Here is a 21,646-nt window from a genome sequence, read left to right on the forward strand (position 1 = left end):
TAGTGATTTTAATACATTGAAGTTCAATGAATTGTCTTTAGACATCACTACCATAAATAACCTATGTCCAAGTTATCTATTGCACACATCTGGAATGGGGCACAGCTGACTCAGAGCATGACATAAGATTCTTAATTATTAGCTAGCGTTAAAATTTCTAGTCATTTTAAACATTGGAAAACTCTGATTTATTACTGCTGGTAATGTTTTTATTAACTGAGAATGAATATCCACTTTCAGAACAATTTACATTTTCATATAATTATCGACTTTTTTGGCTGGAAGGATTCTTAAAATTTCAATCCTCTTTCAAGCTAACCTGATTCTATATATTATATTGGACTCTTCTCTATAACACCCATGCCCAGTGGTAACTTAGGTATCTGTTTGGATGCATTCCACCTTTGAGAACTTTTGACTGTTAAAAGGATTTTCTTTAATTTTATCCAAACTTACATTCCTTTGATCTCTCTATCCACTACCCATACCAAGGATACTACATTTTGACAACACATAAAATGTATCTTATCTCTCTCTTCCATATGATTGCCTTTCAGAGCTAAGAGGATGGTGAACATATGGCTTCTCCTCTTTAAGCAAAGTAGCTCTGTTTCCTTTAGACATTGCTCATATGACATGCCTTGGAGAAGGAAATCATAGTGGTAAAGAGTATCACACTCTGAAGGTTCAATACCATAACTATTGATACAACCTGCTGATTGTGTTACATTTGGACACTATCCTCTTTGTATCTCAGTTTCCCCTATTTATAAAAGAAAAATAATAATGATATTGATCCCTTAGTATTTTCAAAGAATAAAATACATGTTGTGTGAAGCACTGGGGTAGATTTGGTGATTACTATTTCCAACCTTTCACGTTCTCCCTGTATTAGAAGTATATGCATTCATGCTTTTTGCCATGTACGTAGAGTCACTATAGGTGGACTCTATCTCAGGAATGCTGGGATTAGACAGATGACTTGCTTTAGCCAATGTAATGTAAGCAGAAGTGATATAATCAGAAATTTGAAACATGCTTGCATGATTTGCTTGCTTTCTTATGTTATAATGATCTTCCATAAGAATATGCCCTCAGGGGTTCACCAGTCCAAGGAAAATAAGAAAACACACAAAGAAAACATAATGCCAACCTGCATTCTGAATCCAAGCTTAGCCTATCATAACCAAGTCTGGCAGAGCTACATATGATCCACAGACTTCTGAGGGGAAAAAGTTTTCTGTTGAAAGCCATTGAAACTTTAAGATTGTCTATTATAACACTAGTCAACTATTGTCACAATAATGCTGCATAACTACCCCCGAACTCAGTGTACAACAATAGCATTTATTTCTAGTTCTCTTGCCAGGTTGACTGGAGTTCAGCTGATTTATGCTGGTCTTGGCTGTGTTTCACTCCAAAAGCTGCAGATTGGGTCTGGGTCTGCTCCAAATATGCCCCATCCTTCCCAGACTAGAAACTATCAAGAGCTGTTCATTTTGTGGTGAATAGAAAGTGTAAGAGGGCAAAGCCAAATAAAAAAAAAAAAACTAAAAGAATAAAAGCAGTGCTTTTGCCTGTCATATCAACTAGCTTACCACTGGTCAAAGGAAATAATGTACCCAAGTCCGAAGTCAATAGGAGGGTAAATAAGCTCTTTGGACCTTGAGTCCAAAGCAATCACATAGTCATGCTCAGCATTAATGGAGTGGAAAGTCTACTCGTCTAATGGATTTGGGGAGAGGGAGGAGTGAATATTTAACTAAATGATAATCTAATCCATACAGTTACACAGCAAAAACTAATACAAGCTCTTAACAGAATGTTTGGTACATAGAAACTGGTAAACAAATTCTAGCTATCATAATTAAACATCATCACAATAATTCAGATTCTTCTATATTTTTGTTACTCTCTTATAAATGCAGTTTTTTACTATTCTTCTAAAAAAAAAAAGGCAATGATACAGGAAGCAGTACTCCTCATTCTAGGTATTTTTCTTATTTTAAAACTAGAGGCCCAATGCATGAAATTTGGGCACAGGTAGGCTCACTAGCAGCTGCAGCTGCTGGCTGGGGCCTCCCTTCGCCAGCTGCCAGCTGCCAGCCAAGACCTTCCTTCATTCCATGCTGTCCCCTGGTGGTCAGTGCACATCATAGCAAGCGATCAAATCCCCATTCGGTCGAACTCCCAAGGGGACACTTTGCATATTAGACCTTTATATATTTATATGATCTACGCATTAAAGTTATTAATCTATCACTAACCTAAAATCATAGTTCTCTTTCATACAGACTGATGCTTAAACATGGCTTCCCATTAAGTGATAGATAATTATATGTATAATTAAGTCCATCTTGTTATATTAAATGTAGTTGCAGCCTATTCAGATATTTTGGGGACCTGATTTTGTCACTTTCATGTCATATAGGTACTCTCTATCTTTATCCAAGTAATTGATAACAATGTTTCATTGACAACATAGGATGAAAGGATTCAACTAGACCAGATCTACTTAGAGAAGCTGTGGAATTCCTACCCATAAAAACAGAGCTGAAAGCTTCCATAAGAGCAGACCTCCTGAAAACCCTGACAATTCTATGAGTTTATCATTCTTTCTGAGTTCTTCTTGAGCAGCTGTTTGCAGCCTGTGCTGAGTCTTTGGGGAGATAAGGGTAAAGGGTCAAATCTGGAAGCAAAGAAAGCTTGCTTCTGGGAAGGAATAAATGGGTCCTGCAAGCTGTCCTCAAAGAAGCAACACTACGGGGTAGAGAGAGCAGCCACAGCAGTGGGGTACAAATCCTTTGCTGGAATGGCAGTCTTTCCACTGACAGCCAAGACTGGCCCCTTAGACTGGTAAGGCAACTTAGGAATATCTGAAAAGACAAACTTTAAGAATAGGAAATATTTCTCATAATTTACAAGACCGGGGTTTGTATTCATATTGATTTTGCTTTGCTGGTTTTTAAAAAGTAATACTTGAACATGGGGAGAAAATTCGATGATACAAAACAATATATAGTGGAAAATGTTTCCCCCTTCCCTCTGGCCAACCTCTTGAGGCAACCATCATTACTCAGGCTCTGTCATAGTTCCGCAGTATTATTTCCATTAATTACAAGCATATTTATACATACAGTATTTAATAATCAAAAAGAAGCAGAGCATTTAGACTCATTTACTTTCGAATATTCAATTTGTGCCTGGCAAGAGCAGAACATCCGAGTTACCCATATGAAGTTCACAAGATTCACAAAGGCTAATTGATTTGTCAAAGTCTTAAGTCTATTAAGAGGAAAAGCCAGTATCTAATCTAAAAGCAAGACCTGTAGTAAGACCTAAGCATAATAGGCGTGAGTTTACATAAAGGAAAAACAGCCACCATACTATTTTGGGGAGATTTTCCAAATCTACAAATAGGTGGTAGTCATTTAAAGAAGCACAAAATATCAATAGTTGTTTGGTTGTGACTGTGACCCAAATCCATGCCCTACAACTTTAGCCACACCATAGCAGCTTAAAAGGGTGACTGATGATTTCTTTTTTTGCACTTTGTGAGTTGGGGATCTGGTATTTCTCAAAACCCTGAAATATTTTAACCGAAAACTGTCCTAAGAAAAAGGAAATGTTTCAATTTGAAATCTTTAATTAAAACCACATTCATAATCCTAAGTATTTAAAAAGTAAGTTAAAGGAGAAATTTACTTATGCACATCACAGAGATTATAATAAACACAGAACCTTGCCAAAAGACATGCCTCCAGCTGCACTGAGGAAACATCAGAGTAGACCAGCACTGCAGCTTAGCAAGAGAAAGGCTGAAGGCAGTCATGTACGGAAAGGCAAACAACCATAATGCAAAACTCATGTTCCCTGTTGGAATAGAATTCTGCAGAAGTGCATGAGAGAGAGAGAGAGAGAGAGAGAGAGAGAGAGAGAGAGAGAGAGAGAGAGAGAGAGAGAGAGAGAGAGAGAGAGAGAGAGAGAGAGAGAGAGAGAGAGAGAGAGAACACTACAGTTGTTCCCCAGTAATATTTGTTCCCCAGTATTAATTCAAAAACTATCATCTATAAGTCTATTTTCTTGTGGTTCACCAAGGCCACAAATGTGTGCTCCATAAAACTATTGCCACTTTGGGGACAAACTCAATCAATTTGTGCCTGAAAATGATTCACATGGGTCTATACATTGCAGAGCTCATTACTTCAGGGATTTCCCAGAGCTCCACATTCCTGGCTGCCTAATCCAATAAGGGAATGAATATTTATTTTGCCAGGATATACATTATGGTAGTAGAAAAATTCTTCAAAATTCCTGTAATTCCTAAGAAATCCATTTCCTCAAATATGGAATGATATACCTGTTAGAGAGAAAAGTGGGTCCTTACCAGTCCCCAGAATAATGCTTCCTGATTTCTCTATCAAAAATGTTTATGATGCATGCCCCATAGAAGTTGACATCAAAAGCTTGGAAGAAACAGAAGTACTCTAAAGAAATTTAAAGACTAAAAGAATCTCTTACAGAATATAGATGTGTGAAATACCTTAAAATAACTACTAGACATTCAGAGAAGTAAAAAATCAAAAAACAAACAAACAAACAAAAAAAGATGAGAGCCGGGATACTTTGATACTTTTACCAATATCCATAATTCCTATTACCATCTACACGCTGAAGCCTCCCAAATCTGACTAGAACTCTCAACTGTGCTCTAGACAGTGTACTCACTACCTTGACAACTTCACATGGGTATTTCACAAGCAACTCAAATACAATATATTCCAAGTCCAACTTATCTTGTCCTCCCCCAAATATATTCCTTTTTTAGAACTGTCTCTTCAATAAAGAAAAACATTCTCCCATTTGCTGAACACAAAAATAGAGAGGTGATCCCTCACATCTATTTCTTTCTTTCCTCCCTCCCAGACACATAATCTTATCACCTAATCTATCTCACTCATCTTATTTCTTTCTGTTCCACTGTTATACTGCAATCCAGGCTCTACAATCACCCACTGGGACAGCTGCATTCGTCTCCTAACTTATTTCCCTGCCTCTCGCCCATTCCAGTTCATTCCTGACTTGGAGTCAGAGTGATCTTTATATAATACAAAACTGATTCAATGTATTATTTGCTTAAAAAAATCAGAGTTTTCCCACTATCACTGGTATAAAGTATCATAATCACCCTCTGCCATTTTTTTTTTATCTCTGCATCATTCTACGGTTTCATCATAGCTCTTCACATGCCAAGTCCCTCTATTTTCATTCTAATCAAACTAAATGTTTAATCTATTGGACATACTAGTTTCTCTTTCACTTTTGGGTCATTGAGCCTTCTCTTTCTTCAGTCTGGAACATTCCAGCACTCTTAACCACCTTGTTCTGCTTATTTCTTATTCATCCACCAGGAAATAAAGTCTGTGAGAGCCATTTGCCTACATTGCCTGTCTTGTTCAGCCCTGACACCTTAGTACCTAGAAAAATACATGCAAATTATAGATACTCAACATTTGTTGAATTAATAAATGAAAATTTTAATAAGAGAAAGGCTGAAGGCAGTCATGTACAGAAAGTCAAGCAACCATAATGTAAAATTCATGTCCCTAAAATGGCAATGATTTTTATTATTTTTGGGGGGAGGGGGGGTTGCATTTGTCATTTTGCATCTTCAATGAATTCCTACCTAATTGCTAGGTTTTAAACTTCTATAGCTGAGATTATTTTCAAAATAGAAATAGTCTCCAATTTTACAAATAAGACACAGTAGATTACTGCTCAAAAAGATATCTATTCTACCAAAGATGGGCAATATTTTACCTCCTTATAGACAGAAGTCAGTTTTCTGAAATCCTTTCTCAGGCTCTTTTTCTGCTTAGAATCACCTGCCTTACTAAATCTGCATGTCTAAATCCTTTTTTCAAGGTACTGATCGAAATAAAATAAAATAAAAAGCTCTTAATGGATCCTTTAAAAAAAAATAAATGCTACAGTGTCATGTTTTCTGGATGAATTTAATAAATATTTGTTTAATCAATAAATAAATTATCTTAAATAAGAATACAATTATATAGCATATTATCTTAACTTTAAAATATTTGATATTAAATGTCATTAAATTATAAATATTATTATATGCTATTAAATTATTCCAACATATCTAAGAATCTAAGTTATTTTAGGTAAAAAGTACACAGTTTTCCCTTTTTTTTAAAGACCAAGACTCAGTAATACTAACACATGTGGTTATGTCTCATCTCACTGTGAGAAGATAAGGACCTCATTCAGGTGCAGCTTCTAACTGCTTTCCATAACAACAATGCCAGGGTGTTGTTATGGAAAGATGTAGCTAATAGGGTTATGTTTTGCCTGTCCTTAACCACTACTGGGGTTGTATAGATTAGAATTACATTTCCATGAGCCCCGAAGAATAACCCAAAAACATAAAACCCCATTTGTTGAGGTTCTATGCTTTGCATATGCTTTATCGTGACAATAACAGCACAAAGTAGGTAGAATTATTCTAATCACATGGATATGGAAGCTATCATTGAAAGAAGTGAGATCAGGCCCTAGCTGGTTTGGCTCAGTGGACAGAACATCAGCCTGTGGACTGAAGGGTCCCAGGATTGATTCCAGTCAGGGGCACATGCCCGGGTTGCGGGCTCAATCCCAGTGGGGGGCATGCAGGAGGCAGCCTATCAGTGATGCGTTCTCATCATTGATATTTCTATTTCTCTCTCACTTCCTTACTCTTTGAAATAAATAAGAATATATTTAAAATTTAAAAAAAAAAAAAAAGTGAGATCAGGCCTAAACCGGCAGTCAGACATCACCCAAGAGGTCCCCTAGTGGAGAGGGTGCAGGCTGGACTGAGGTAACCCTGTTCCCTTCCATGCAGGAATTTCGTGCACTGGGCCACTAGTAAATAATAAATAACAATAATAAATAACAATAAGTAAAGCCAGATACCACATCTATCAACTGTCTTATTTAATACCCCCAACAGTAATTCCTTCACAACACCTAGTACTTTGGACAAAATTCTAGCCGATTTTTGTGTATTTTTCCTTTTCCAAATTCCAAAATATGTTCCATTTAAGCCACTCTGATTGGAGAGATTAGACATAACAATAATATAGAGAATTGTTTATTCTCTTAGAAACTAATAAGATAGATTCTTTGGAGTAGAGCACAGGATTTAATTGAAATAAAGATTTTATATGCTTAGAGTTTTGAGTAAGACACCTCAAATAAAAGATCAGGCCTCCTAAGCAACACAGATACTACTACTAAGGGTCCTTTGGATTTGTTAAGGGTTTTCTGTTTGTTTTTATTGAGCCCTGTGATGGATTTAGATATATAATTTTGCAGGTAGGAGCTAGAACTAACCTCAATAAATCTGCATAAGTGATGAGAAACTGAGAACTTCTCGTAGAAAACCTAGTAAAGAAAGAAGCCAAGAAAGCAGATTTGTGCATGGAGAAAAAACAAGGAAAGAAAATTGTTGATAGTTGCAAGGCTATGGAGAAACTGAAGAGTAGAAATATCTGATAAGGGTTTTGGAGGTGTTGCTATGGAATAAATGATATAAACTCCTCTGCTTTTTCAGGAAATCTGCAACAAAGTATATTGTTTGCTGGTGCTTTAAAGTGAGTGAATTTAGAAGAGCTGATGAGAAGTTTCCATTAGGTGCTAAATTTTATATTCATAACTATTCAGAGATGCAAATGTTAAACAGCTGACTTGGGGATGCTCCAGAAAAAGAAGGATAATTCTGGAAATTTTTAAAAAGGAAAAATGCTGCCGGAACCGGTTTGGCTCAGTGGATAGAGCGTCGGCCTGCGGACTGGAAGGTAGGGGCTGTGCAGGAGGCAGCTGGTCGATGTTTCTCTCTCATCGATGTTTCTAGCTCTCTATCCCTCTCCCTTCTCTGTAAAAAATCAATAAAATATATATTTTTTAAAAGTAAAAATGCTGGCAGAGCAGGAGTAGACATATTTTCCATGTGGCCTCGAAGTACATAAAGGAAACACTAGAAGGTAAGTCCAGGATTTAGAAATTGTTTTCTTAATTTGTTAGGGAAAAAGAAGATAAATTATGTAGAGTAGAGGCTAAAAAATATACTTTGGTATGAACAGAGCTGTGGCCTACGAGAATTGGGAAATGCCTACTTAGTTCCATAGAGTACATTAAATAAACCTATCTGTATTTTTTGTTTTGGGTTTTGTTTTTGTGTTTCCACTCAAAGTATCAAAATTAATATCTTAATCTCTGGGATCATACTAAAACCTGAAGACAGAGCATAACACCTGAAAGTTGCTGTAAGTTTAGACAAAAAAAAAAAAAAAAAAAAAAAAAAAAAACAGCTATAGAAAAATAAATATCCTCTTAGTGTCCATATTATCTGTGGAAAAAAACATAATCAATTTATCTTGTTAAAACTTTAGGAAGAAAAATATCTGAAAAGTATTTTTTTTTTGAGGTTATCAATATTAAGATATACAAAATGAAGAATTTTATAAAGACATTTATAGACTAGTTTAGTCCTTCTAAGACTATTTTTGCCATGAGCTTTTATATTTATCTATCATAAATCTGCCACATGGTTTTTCTTTTTTTCTTTTTTTTAAATATATTTTATTGATTTTTACAGAGAGGAAGGGAGAGAGATAGAGAGTTAGAAACATCGATGAGAGAGAGTCATTGATCAGCTGCCTCCTGCACACCCCCTACTGGGGATGTGCCCGCAACCAATGTACATGCCCTTGACCGGAATCGAACCCGGGACTTTTCAGTTCCCAAGCCGACGCTCTATCAATTGAGCCAAACTGGTTTCGGCTGCCACATGGTTTTTCAAAAATAAGATTGAAGAAATATGCACAGATACATCCAAAACTCATAAGGTAAAACCTTATTTGCTTAGACTAAATAAAAGGCTTGACAATCTGATATAGTAGAATATATTTAATAAAAATTTTTACTTTCACATATGCCCAACTCCATATATATTTATAGAGCATCTATTATGTACAATGCCTTAACACAGAGAAATACATAATTTCTAGCCAGAAAGAGTGAAAGGTCTACCAGGGGACAGAAGAGACATATGCTAATGACTCAGATACAAAGCCTACTAAGAGAAGAGCACCATAGGAAACTCCTGCAGAGTTATGAAGGTTGAAAGGAGAGAGATAAAAAGATTCATTCGAATGGCTTTTGAGATTCATCCATTCAACAAAGAGTTACATGAACATGAGCTCCTAACATAATCCAGGCTTACTGCTGGATACTGGGATGGCCCAATGAGCAGATTTACCAGGCATGGAGATTAGAGAGTAAGTAATGAAAGGGTTGAGAGGATTGGAAAAGCACAAAAAAAGATGGGTGTATTTAATGAAGAGACAGCCAGTTATGGCTCCTAGAGTATTTCCTTAATTCAGCAGCAGGGAATGAGACTCCAGAATATATATAAGCAGGGGAGTGATAGATTTAAACATTAATTTGGAAGATATATTAGTATAACTAGTCGCTTAAAAACAGTTTCCAAATCTCAATGGGTTCAATTTGAAATTAGTCAGATTCATATAAAAAATACAATATAGCCAAATCCTTCTCAACCCTCTGTTTTCCAAAGAAAGCACAGCAAAAATGGTGGTTTGGAGTTCTCTGTAAATTTCTAATAATAGCATAAAGGAATGCCTCAGTGCTGGCTATCAAAAAAGTCACAAGTTTCAAATGATTACAATGCTAAACAATGAGACTTCTTGAATAACAAAATCTACAAAATTACCTCTGATAATGCTCTATAGAACACAAATGCAGTATAAGTTAATTTTTGTAAGGCCAAAGCAGGAATCATAGTATCAGCTTTAATATTGCATGAATACCAGGATTGGATCTCAATTTCTTTAAGTTTTTAGCACCCTCTGTTTCTGCAGTGGGAGGGAAAAAATGATATTATCCACTAGCTCTGTTGTGTGAAATAACTAAATAACATGGGTAACGAGGTCTAAGACATGAAAAGTGCTAAATTTAATTATTTATTATTAGCATCTCCTCCCCATGCAGATGTTTCTGATTTAAAAATGTGAACCATGTGGACAACATAGGATTAGTGAGTCTAGCAAATAGAAGCAAGAATAGACAGAGAGGCATTATGAAAGCCATGGTGTCAGGAATAAAAGCATCTGAGGTGTGGCAAGAGTTCAAAAGTAAATTAGGATTAATCCAAGAAATATTCACAGGGACAAGCTTTCAAGAAAAACAATTTGGCAGACCAGAAATGAACAACAACAACAAAAAAAAAATGAAAAAGGAGGAAGAGCAGAAATTATACAATCTCGAAGAGTTAAAGGGAGAATCTACCAAAGGAGGAGTACGAGAAGCCACATGGAAGAGAGATTAAAAAAAACAAGCATTTGTCAAGCTTGGTGCAAATGTACCCTCTGGAAAACAGGAAGAAATGTAAGCCTTGGTTAAAAAAAAAAAAAAAATATAAATATATATATATATATATATATATATATATATATATATATATATATATATATATAATGTCCAGAAAATACAATTAAAGCAATTTAAAAAGAAAAATGGAAACACAAAAAGACCAGCTGCAGAAATTAATAGACAGGCCTTTAAACACATGTGCATAAGCACACAAAACACATCAACATGAAGTTCCAAAGAAAGCCCAGCAGTACATGGTAATCAGCCCTGCTGAATTTAGTAAATAGATCCATCTTTCCATTATCTCTACATTTATTTTCCACTGAAGTCTGATCACTTACATTCTCATAGTTAAGGAAATTGTTTCAGAATAACTTTTAGTCAGAGTCACTACTCAGAAATCACCTTTCCTAAAGTCAGAAAAGGACAAAATTTTTGTGTATACTTATTTTAAAACTAGAGGCTCAGTGCACAACATTCCTACACTGGGGAGGGGTCCCTCAACCAAGCCATGCCTTCTCACAGTCCAGAACCCCTCGGAGGCAAGGAGGCTCCCACCACTGCCAGTGCACACTAGCCCACATTGAGTGCTGCCCCCTGGTGGTCAGTGCATATCACAAGACCAGTTATTCAGCCATTTAGTTGGTTTGCATATTAGCCTTTTATTCTATAGGCTAATTGACTATCCCATTTTTTAATTAACTATCCCATTTTTTAAATTAGGAAGTTAAGGAAAAATATGTGAGTTTCAATGACAGAAGAAACCATTATTGGAATCAGATAGATCCCACCTCACCTCTTAATTTATCTATTATGACCTTAAGTAAGCAGTGAAATTCTCTGAGCTTCAGTGTTCTCACCAGTAAAATGGAAATAATATCCTCTGTTAGAGGATTATGTAAGAGAAGGTATGTTAAATACAAATCTGACACATATTAAGTGCTCAATTAACCTCTCCTTTTCTCCTCTAAAAACTCATTAGCATTAACATGCTGAAATACATAATTCATTTATATATCTATATTGTTTCTCTACAATCCATAATGACTTAGTAAACCTCCTGTTAACTATAAACAAGGCATTTCTTCAACAAAACCAAGGAATTGTGGGAAGCCAATTAAATTTGATACTTCTTTCAATCTGGAATTGCTTAAAAGATATGTGAAAACTAGTCATTTGGAGCCACATCCTCAGAATTAGTAATCTCGCCAGTGATACTAGTGTCACTTTTCCCTTCTGAAACAAGGCTTTTTGTTTTAGACTTTTTTTTTTCTCTTGCCCAATCACCAATAAAAATGAACTGAAAATGAAATTGATTCAGTCATATAGCTGGATTTATTTTTATTCTTAAATTTTTATCCTTGGACTTGCTCTGCAACATTAATAGGTGGTATCTGTGGGCAAGGTCCAAGTAAGAAGAAGAAAGGGAATACAAAAAGAAGACACAAACAGCTGGATGACAGCAAAGTAGACTGCAAAAGGCACGAGCCCAGGGAATCAAGTATTCCAAGTTAATCTTGGACAAATTACTTCCCTCCTCTGGACCTCTGTTTGATAACAGAATAATATTCCAAGAGTTCCTGTCAAACTCCAAAATTCTAGACTAACTATGGGGTATCTTTTTCTTGTATTAAATTAACAAAACTGAGAGGAGGGTATAATGCAGGGAGTGGGAGAGGAATGCATAAACTTTTCTAAAGTTCACAGCTTAGGTGGAGAATCATTTACAAATTAATATGACTCTTTAGATGAGTAATTTGATAAAATACATCCAGAACATGAGACTCACATAATGGTTCAAAGTTGCAGTCTCTAGTTTCAGATTGACAGTGTTTCAATGCCCATTTAGTTAGATTGTTTAATGATAAAATAAAAGTAATAACGTAATCTTTACAATAACCTCTGTGGGGTTATTGGAAAGATTACATTAAATTCCAATAAAGACTTGATCCACCCTATACCACTCATAACCTGGCACATGGGAAGCACTGAAGACGTATAAATTATTATTTTAATGATGGGGCCCAGTGTACACATTTGTAAACCTTGAGAAAAACTGTGGGCCACGAGGCTGTAGTAGGCACAGGGGCAAGACTTGGCCCATCTTCTATGCCCCTGCCTGGCCTATCCCCCTCTGGCCCCTGGTCTTCTGTCTGCCAGCAGCCCAGCTCCCGCTCCCACACACTGATGATGCCAGCCACACTTGTACCTGCCTCTGGCACAGAGTGATTGGAGCTGGTGCCATTAGCAGGTGAGAGCAGTGGCTGCTGCCCGATCGCCCCTCAGGAGCAGGGGGAGGAAGAGAAGCCCTCAGAGGCTATCAGGGCCGGATGCTGCTGCTCCACACCCACTGATGGTGCTGAGCAACTGGGACCAGCGCCAGGCACCCACAGTGAGTGCGAGCGGTAGCTCCAGCACTGGCTGTGGGTACAAGCGGGGCTGGCGCTGGTAATGGGTGCAAGTACTAGGCAGTACTAGGCTGATAGTGGGGCAGGCTGGCCGGCCAACCTCTGAGTCCCCTCCCCCCGCCCGGCCAGATGGGGCCCCAATCAGGGTGGGCTGGCCAGATCCCACCACTGCACTAATTCATGCACTAGGCCTCTAGTTACGTAATAAATGTTTATAACAAATACATTGATAATGCAGTGGCACTGAAGATAAGAAAAGAGATTACCATGAATAAGACGGGATTGAGTGGATATGGAATTTAAGGAAGATGCAAAAAGCGGTTAAACTCTATACTGTACTTAGCAACTGACTTTGTTCTCTGTAATAAATGTCTCTAATATCAACCCAGTGAATTGTTAACATCTGCCTCAGCTAGATATCATGCTCCACAGAACATAATTCTCTAGCAATTCCATTTGGTATGAGTTTAAGTTTCTCTTCTTTTTATATCTCCTTTTTCTTTCTTATATCTTAGCTAAAGAAGCTTTATTCAAAGATTTCAGACATTCAAAAGAAATGTACTGAAGAATTATATTAAATAATTTCTAGCCAAAATAGAGTTATAATCTAATTAAGCAACAACATTGCAAAATGTTAAAAAAGAACCCCATCTCTTTATACTGAAACCTTGAGTAGCCTATAGAGGTCCTCTAATCAAATTGAGATTATTCAAGTCACTGCCCCTAAAGCTTGCATATTGTACACATTGGAAGTCAATCAACAGTTTAAATTATTTATTGCCTTTAATGGTAGAATTATTGAAATGAGCTGTAGGACAGAAATCGTTTGTAATCTATCTTCATGTAATGAAGTATATTTTGTGTAAATCTCCATAACCTCTTATGGTATCTAGTGCATGGTAGAGGCAAAGCAGGGCCCAGAAATGCTTTGAAAAATAATTGGCCTCAGAGAAGACTGAAATTTTATCAGAAAATACTATCATAAAAACACTTTATTTGTGATTAAAAAAAAAAAAAAAAACTGGTCTAAAATTTTCCCAAATGAGCAGCCCAAATGCCACTGACAGAGCCCGGGGATGTGAACCACTGAGTGCCCACCATAGCTTTCAAATGCCTGAATCAGAGCAAATAAAGTGAAATTAAAGTTTTCATTGGAGCCTGTCTGTAAAATGAATCTTCAAAAAATTTTAAACCAATCTCTTGAAAGGAAACAATTTAAGAAATTAAAAAGAAGGGGTGCTTCCTTAATAAAGTGAGCGAAGTACCATACTTAATGACTGGTGGAACTTCAAATCCACAAATAATTGAAGGGAATAAAGTAAGCAGTTAATTTTGTTTGTTTGTTTGTTTCTCATAAGATCAGTGAGAGAAGTGAAATTTTAGTAGGTGAAAATGGAGTACTTAAGCATTATGAGGCCTAGAGCTATTCAACAAAAATAAAAGGCAAAACAAAACAGAAAGCACTATAATTTCTCAAACCCACACAACTTAGCGTCAGTTGAAGCCTTAATCTTCTGAGAAGAAAACATAAAATAAAAATTAAGATTGCTCCAATATGTTGCCTAAAGGCCAAGAAGCAAACACTTCTTAATCCAGGCCAGACACATTTACGTAGTAACTTGCTATAACATCAGATCTGTGTCTGATCTTCTTACATAGAGAATGAATGTTTATTAAGAAATCAACCTAATGGAAGCTGAGAAATCTGAGCTGTGGCAGCACTAAGATACTGCCCTCTACAGTCAAGGGCAAAGGGAGAAGAGCTTAGAAGATGGACATCCATCTTCCATCAAACTAAAGCTAATTTTATTATATTTCAGATGCTCTGCTACCTAAACATTTAAAGAATAATGGAAGAGAGCTATGCTATAGACCATACCCCAAGGCCAGGCCCCTATAGCAAAGATCAATTAAAAAAAAAAAATACATTCTAAAACTTCCCAAGATTTAAAAAAAAATTCAAAAGTGTATACACAATATAATCTCAACAATACAGGAATTTTATGCACTAAAAATATGGAAGAAAATATGTTATCATTATTTTTACCTTTTGATGATAACATTTTTTTCTCCTACATACTTCTATATACCTCACTAAGCTTTGAAACAATTTTTATATTTTTCTTTATACACCTCTAAAATTTTTAATATTTTCTACAATGAGCAAGCATTAGTTTTACAGCAAGAAAATAAATGTTAAAATACTTTTTTAAATGAGAAGCAGGGAAAGGCTTAATTCTAAGGGGATAATTCTAGAATCTTCTCTAGAATGTCAGAGTTAGAACTAAAATCTGTGATCATGATTTAAAAACATAACCAACAGACTAACACTTCACATGCCCCAGTCTCTGGTCTTCTTGTTTTTGCTTTTCCTTTGTGCAAACTCCATAAAATGCTAACAGTAATCTCATTCTATGAAAAGGGTGTGTGAGAAGAAAAGAAAGAGAGTAACTTGCACTTGTGAGAGGAAGAGTGTTTGGAAAAGTTAACTACAAAGAAGGTCTGAAATTTCCAGAGAAATAGTCACAGGAAAAAATGCATATAAAACTCCAAATGAGATACAACAGAGGCTGGCCTTACCAACAGGGAGGAAAGTATGAAAGATTATAATAGACAAGAGAGAGTAGAGTAGCAGGAAACACACAAACTTCGTATGGTGTAGGTTTTTTTCACATAGGATTCACAACATTCCTCAGAAAATTCAATTTAGTTGCCCTGTTCTAGCTTACTAACCAGAACCAATTTAATTTTAAATCTACGCACAGAGCCAAGGGGGAAAAAATATTTTGCAATTACTTTTAGCTCCCTCTTGGAAGGCAGAATAAGACTTAACCAGTTCTGTTCGGGCTGCAATAAACAGCCAGGTTTGTCAGAGACCTAAATGGTGTCCTTTACTTGAAGATTAAAAAAAGAAAATTCTGTAACAATTACTTGCTTTGTTTAACAACTTAATGGGAGTGAGTTTTGAGAATGTGACAAATTGCTTTTGATTTATCTACACAGGGCATGAAATACTGATGCAAGAGAGCAATTTGTTACATAGACAATGTCTACCTCTTGCTGTAAATCTGCCCACTGGCACACTCTATTTGACACCCAGTTAGGTGATTTTTGAAGAACTAGTTTATTACTGCATTTAATAAAGAGCAGAAAACTGATATATGCCTTTCTTGCTGCTTCTCAGCTACCAGGAACATGTTTCTCAGATATCAGTCTATGCAAACACTTCTTAGTTTTATGCTCTATTATGACAGATAGGTAAACAAGCTGATAAAATCAAGCGCTTTCAAAAAGGAAAAGTTAACATATTCATGTATGCCCTAACTTGTCACGAAAACTTCAAATAGTTTCTGGCTCTGCTTACCATCTGCACAGATTTATTCCAAATAACATAACCAAGTTTGTTTCTTGATTTCTTTCAACATAAATAGAATCATTAACTTTTGGAAGTGTTTATATTCTGGGAGATAATCAGATCATCTATTCTGATTAGCCTTAACACATAGGCCTGGACCTTGCCTTTACACTGGGCTCACCCGTACTCCCCATCTCAGTCAACCCTTTCCACATTAGCAGGGCTGTAGAGCATCTATCTTCACTAGGCCTCCTACTAGGAGGAAATGAGGCTGCTATAGGTCTGACTGGAGTTCCTCTTGGGCTATACCTGTCTTTATTAAAAGCAAAATATAGGTCTCACATGGGCAGTTGGCAACTATGTCAGATTGTGCCAGGTTTTTTTATTCTTATTGTTTTGGTGGGGAATATAGAAAAAGATGAGGCTTTTTTTTTCTACACCAAAAGTTTATTTAACAAAAAGTTCAGTATGTTCAGTATGAACATATACATGACCAAATTTTCATATTGTAAAACAGGTGCTGTGGAGAGGAGACATGTGGATGCAGTTGATTTCTCTGGTAAACACAGCCATTCTTTAAACTCATTCCAAGGCTTCTAATATAATTATATTATTTCCTCGTATTATCACCATTCTATTATTGTTCTGTTGCCCAGTATTTGCCATCTCCACACATTCATCTATCACAAGATTCATAAAGGGATCAAATCCCTATATTAATCCTTGGACATGTCCGCCACCACTTAATTTCAGTGATAATTTCTGTCCATATGTGTTTTTAACTCAAGAGGGTAAGCTTTGCTAATGATGTCTACTCAGAGAACTCAAAACATGCTTCCAAATGAAATTCATCCCTCATGCTTGGAGGAAGCCATTTATAAATGTACACAAATACAGATCCCAATTTCATCATGGTCTGTTTAAATGCATCCTTCCCACCACCACAATTCACTTTTAGCTGGTTGGATTTGAGAAAGAACCATTAGCATTTTCAATAGAAATAATTCTTATAGGCAAATTAAGAACGAATCAGTAAAATTCTAACTATATAGTAGATATTCAATAAATATGACAGTGATTCAGAACTTAATTCTGTATGCCATCTCTTATGGAAGTTGGTATCATCAGATTCCTAGATTGAGTGGAAAACAACTCAGCAATATAAGTTACAGAAGAAATCTTCAGGGGTTTAGATGGGAATAATTCTGAAATAAATCTTGAAATAGAGCTATTCCAGAGCACTAACTCCTACCTTCAAATCCGATTTCCACTAGTTAACATCTCTGAATATCAAATTATTCATATTTTAAAAGAATCTAATATTTTCTACTACCTCATAGAGCTGTTCTGAGATTATGTCACCTGAATGAGCACTCAATAATTGGCATCTGCTCTTTACTTTCTTTCCTTGTGGATTGTTTTTACCTATCACTATAAACTAAAAGATAAATGAATGAGTGAATAAGTGAAATGATAAATGAAACCAAAAATAAATATGTAGCAATACTTGTAAAAGAGGGCATCTGGTAGGCATCTAGCAATAAAGTTTAATTTCTTTTTTGTTCCTCTTTTTAGTGACAAAACCTACCAGGAATTTTAATGAAGAGCAGCCATACATCACTAATGACATTATTCTGGAAGATATAACCCAATATAATTATCCAAGTACAAGTTATATGAAAATGAATATGATATGTCAGGCCATGCTTGCCAGGTAACTCAAACCCTCAAATCTTGCCCATTGCATCATCATTTTATATAAATATATCTGATACACATAAGAAGACAAGTAAGGCAACTGCTCTCAAATAATGAAAATCAGTAAGATGTAAATAGCATCAATAAGTCCTTTTAATGAATACTGAAATTGAGTTTTCTTAATGTTCTTTAAATATATATTCATTTACATACTATTTCACAAATATTTGTTCAAGGAGACTCTGTGATAGACATTGTGGGCAATACAAGGAGTGTCACTCAATTTTGGTTCAGTTCACCAATATTTATTGAGCACCTTTCATGGGCCAACAACCACTGTGCTAGGGGCAAGGATTATAAATATAAATAAAACACAACCTGGCCCATTATGGAAAGGGTACAAATAATTATAATACAAAACATGGAGCTTCCAATTGCAGATGAAGGGTTAGTTCTGAACAGAAATCCAGAAAAGCTTCAAAGAGAATATGATACCTGACTAGATATTTAGTAGCAGTGTGTCAAGTGGATACAAAAAAGTACAGTTTAGACAAAGAAAGGTGTATATACACAGGCAGGCAATAAACAGAACTATGATTGGTTCCATAGTACTAGAAGAGAGAGCACATGGAGAAAAATTGAAGGAGAAAAGATTAGTAAGCAGGAGCTTGGGGTTTCCCTCCTCTAAAGGCAGGTCACATTTGTGTTTTGTATTATACTGTACAGAAGGTGAATCAAACACCAACAAGACAGAGGCAAAGAGAACAGATGGAAAGCTACTAAAATAATCAAAGGAAGTAAGGATGAGAGAATTGCCCTAATCTAATAGCACAGGGAAATGGAAAGAATATATTTTAAATATATTCAAGAGACAGGATTATCATTTTAGATTAATTAACATTTATGGAAAAGTAAAAATGAAAAGTACAAAAGTATTCTTCGTAAGCACATCAGAACATAAATTTGAAGCATTTAAAAAAAATATTAGATACCAAAATGGCAAAGCTATAGCAAATTCCAAAAATAAAGTAAAAATAAAAGGCCACAGATATGGTGTATAGAAAGAAGAGGAGGAAGGAGTTTTATTAGACAATGCATTTTGATGCTAGGGGATATATTTTTAGGGAAAATTACTCAACTTCTTGGTTCATTTGACACTAGCAGTAAATTTTAGGAAAATACCCCAGTTTAGAAATGCAAATGTATGTAACTGTAGCAGACATGGATATGGTCCACTCAGCTCTCATCCTTTCAAGAGAATCTGCTGCTTGAAGCACAGCTAGCTGTCTGACAGCCTCCAGCTGTTGTACTTTTAGATCTACTGCAGTGTTCACTCTGAGGTCATGCTCCCCACCCTACCCTTTACCCTCTGACCCACATGCTGCTCCCAGGCAATGACTAAGTACAGAAGGTGAAAGAGCTAGTCCAAACCCCCTAACACAAATTTATTTAATGGGGAATGTTTTCCTAAAAACTCCCATCAGCCTGGCCAAGACCTTCTCAGAACTGCTTTGTGGACTGAAGCTCTTCCTGCCCAATTTTCTTTCCTTCTGCACCTTTCACAACTGTCAGACCTGCATAACTCTCTGAAGGCTCCCCCTGCCTACTCTTGATCCTTTCCTCTTTACCCTTAATGGGTATTTCTCCAAATAAAACTCGTGCATGTCTAATTCCTATCTTGGTGTCTGCTTCTCAGAGGACCTAAACTGACACAGTAGTTTAAGTTAAATTTATGAAGAATAAGAATCACAAGGAAACCTGATGTCTTCTGCTGAGAATCTCACACCTAAACCATCTCTTGGAGGCAGAAATGTAGCTGGTTCTCAGGATTTTCAAGACATTACACAATGACTCAGTGTTTAACAGCCCTCACAGTCAGACATTTTATTTTTAATGACTTACCCATATCCCTTGGGTTGTATGTTTCATTCTAAGTTCCAGAACATCTTTTACTAACATTTCATATAATTGAATTAAACTTCCCATAAAAAAATGGATAACTAAATATAGTGAAAACTCTATGCATAAGAATTTTGTCTTGAATCAAGTAAATTCTCAACTTAAATAATCAGTCTTTTCTTTGAGCCCCAAGGGCACAAGCAATTCAGGCATACAGCAGAGTTCTCTGGAGTACAGTGTTCATCCGCTTCTCAAGAGAATTTGCCTTTCCTGCTGCAAGCAGCTTCATCCAGCTGTCAGGAGAATATTTGGATGACATTGCCTCAAAGTCAACACACAAGAATTCTAGTCAAGGGAGGCAGTCTGGCATGATAGTTAAGTGTACAGACTCTATACTCCTACACACTTGTGTCCACTAGGTGCTCAAACTGGGTAACCTTCGGCACAAATTTTTTTCCTCTCTGATTCTCAATTAACTTCATTTATAAACGGATTATAGTAATAGAACCTACCTTTGTGCTTATTGTGAGAATTAAATGGGCCAAGGCAAATAGAGTATTTAGTACGGGTCCTTGTATATATATTGAGTACTCAGTAACTGAAAAATGCTATTATTTATGTCATTTTCATCAATGTGAACATCTGCTCTGGGAGTGAACAGAGTTGCTCTCCACTTTGGAGAAGCCAGTTACCATATAAAGTGATCAGCCTCTTTTTTTTTTTTTTTTTACTAGAAAGCTGAGAAGCTATGTAAGTGGCCACACATTAAGGCTCAGCCTCCACTCACAGCAGTAAAGGGGAAGCTGGCCCCTCTCTGCATAAAGGGCAGACAGCTGGAGAGGGCCAAAAGAGGGATTACCAAAAGATTACAATGGTCAGGGGAAAGCTGAAATAACTATTTTAACAGACAATTTGTGCTCCAATTACCATCTAAATGTTCATGGTAAATAAAGATCCATAAAAACACATGTGTAAAACCCCAACTTTAGTGACTGGGCTTTGCATGGTTCATTAGCACATGCTCTCTTGCCCAACTGTGACATCACTTATCAGCACAACCTTGTCTTTTCAAAGTCTGTTCTCTAGCAGTGGGATCCAGAATCCTGTGAGGAAATGTTCTAAAATCAGTGCAATCACAGACCTCCTCCCATGGTTGCAGGAGAATTTTATTAAGGGAATAATTTCCATGATGTTCTGTCATCTATCCTTATGCTCCTCTTTTAAGTTAAGGGTTAATAACTATAAATTAGTATGTGACAATTTGGGGAGAAAGATTTGTGTGCTAGATACAAGTAATCAGCTGTAAGGAAAGCCCTAAATCCAGGACCTCTATGGCATTCTTAGAGATTCTGTGAACTACCTAATATCCTTTAATTTATGCTTAAACTAGCTAGACTAGTTATGTAGTTTCAACTATGAATCCAAACTGATAATGTCTAGATAATGTCTTATTTGATATAATTTGATTTATTATATTTGATTTTGATATAAAGACAAGGATTCAAGTCCCAGCTCTACCATTGATCCTGTTATTCTGAACAAGCCATTCAGTCTCTCTAGATCTCATTTCCTCATCAGTACATGAGCAAACAATACTATCTTCCTTATAGAGTAGTTGAGAAGTAATAGAGATAATGTATATCATGTTTACAGCACAGGACTTAATATATAGTTTGTGCTCATAAAAAGTGCTCAACTATTATGATTATCAGACTTGACAAGATAGGGTATTCTGATTCTTTGTAATTCATCCTTACTTCCTAGTGAAAAGTGGGGTGTCCAAGAGCCTAATAAATTGAAGGTAAGCTACAATCAGGCTAAGCAAAAGAGATGT

At 36.2% G+C, this 21,646-nt stretch overlaps 1 protein-coding gene and 1 pseudogene across 1 annotated transcript in view; both read right to left on the reverse strand.

Moving 5' to 3' along the window:
• Positions 1 to 21,646, reverse strand: part of HPSE2 (heparanase 2 (inactive)) — a 439,765-nt gene that overhangs the window by 252,561 nt on the left and 165,558 nt on the right. The window lies entirely within an intron of this gene.
• Positions 16,798 to 19,819, reverse strand: LOC118718989 (annotated as a pseudogene).

The sequence above is a fragment of the Pipistrellus kuhlii genome, unplaced genomic scaffold (genome assembly GCF_014108245.1).
Source record: "Pipistrellus kuhlii isolate mPipKuh1 unplaced genomic scaffold, mPipKuh1.p scaffold_m20_p_15, whole genome shotgun sequence".
NCBI classification, from domain to species: domain Eukaryota; kingdom Metazoa; phylum Chordata; class Mammalia; order Chiroptera; family Vespertilionidae; genus Pipistrellus; species Pipistrellus kuhlii.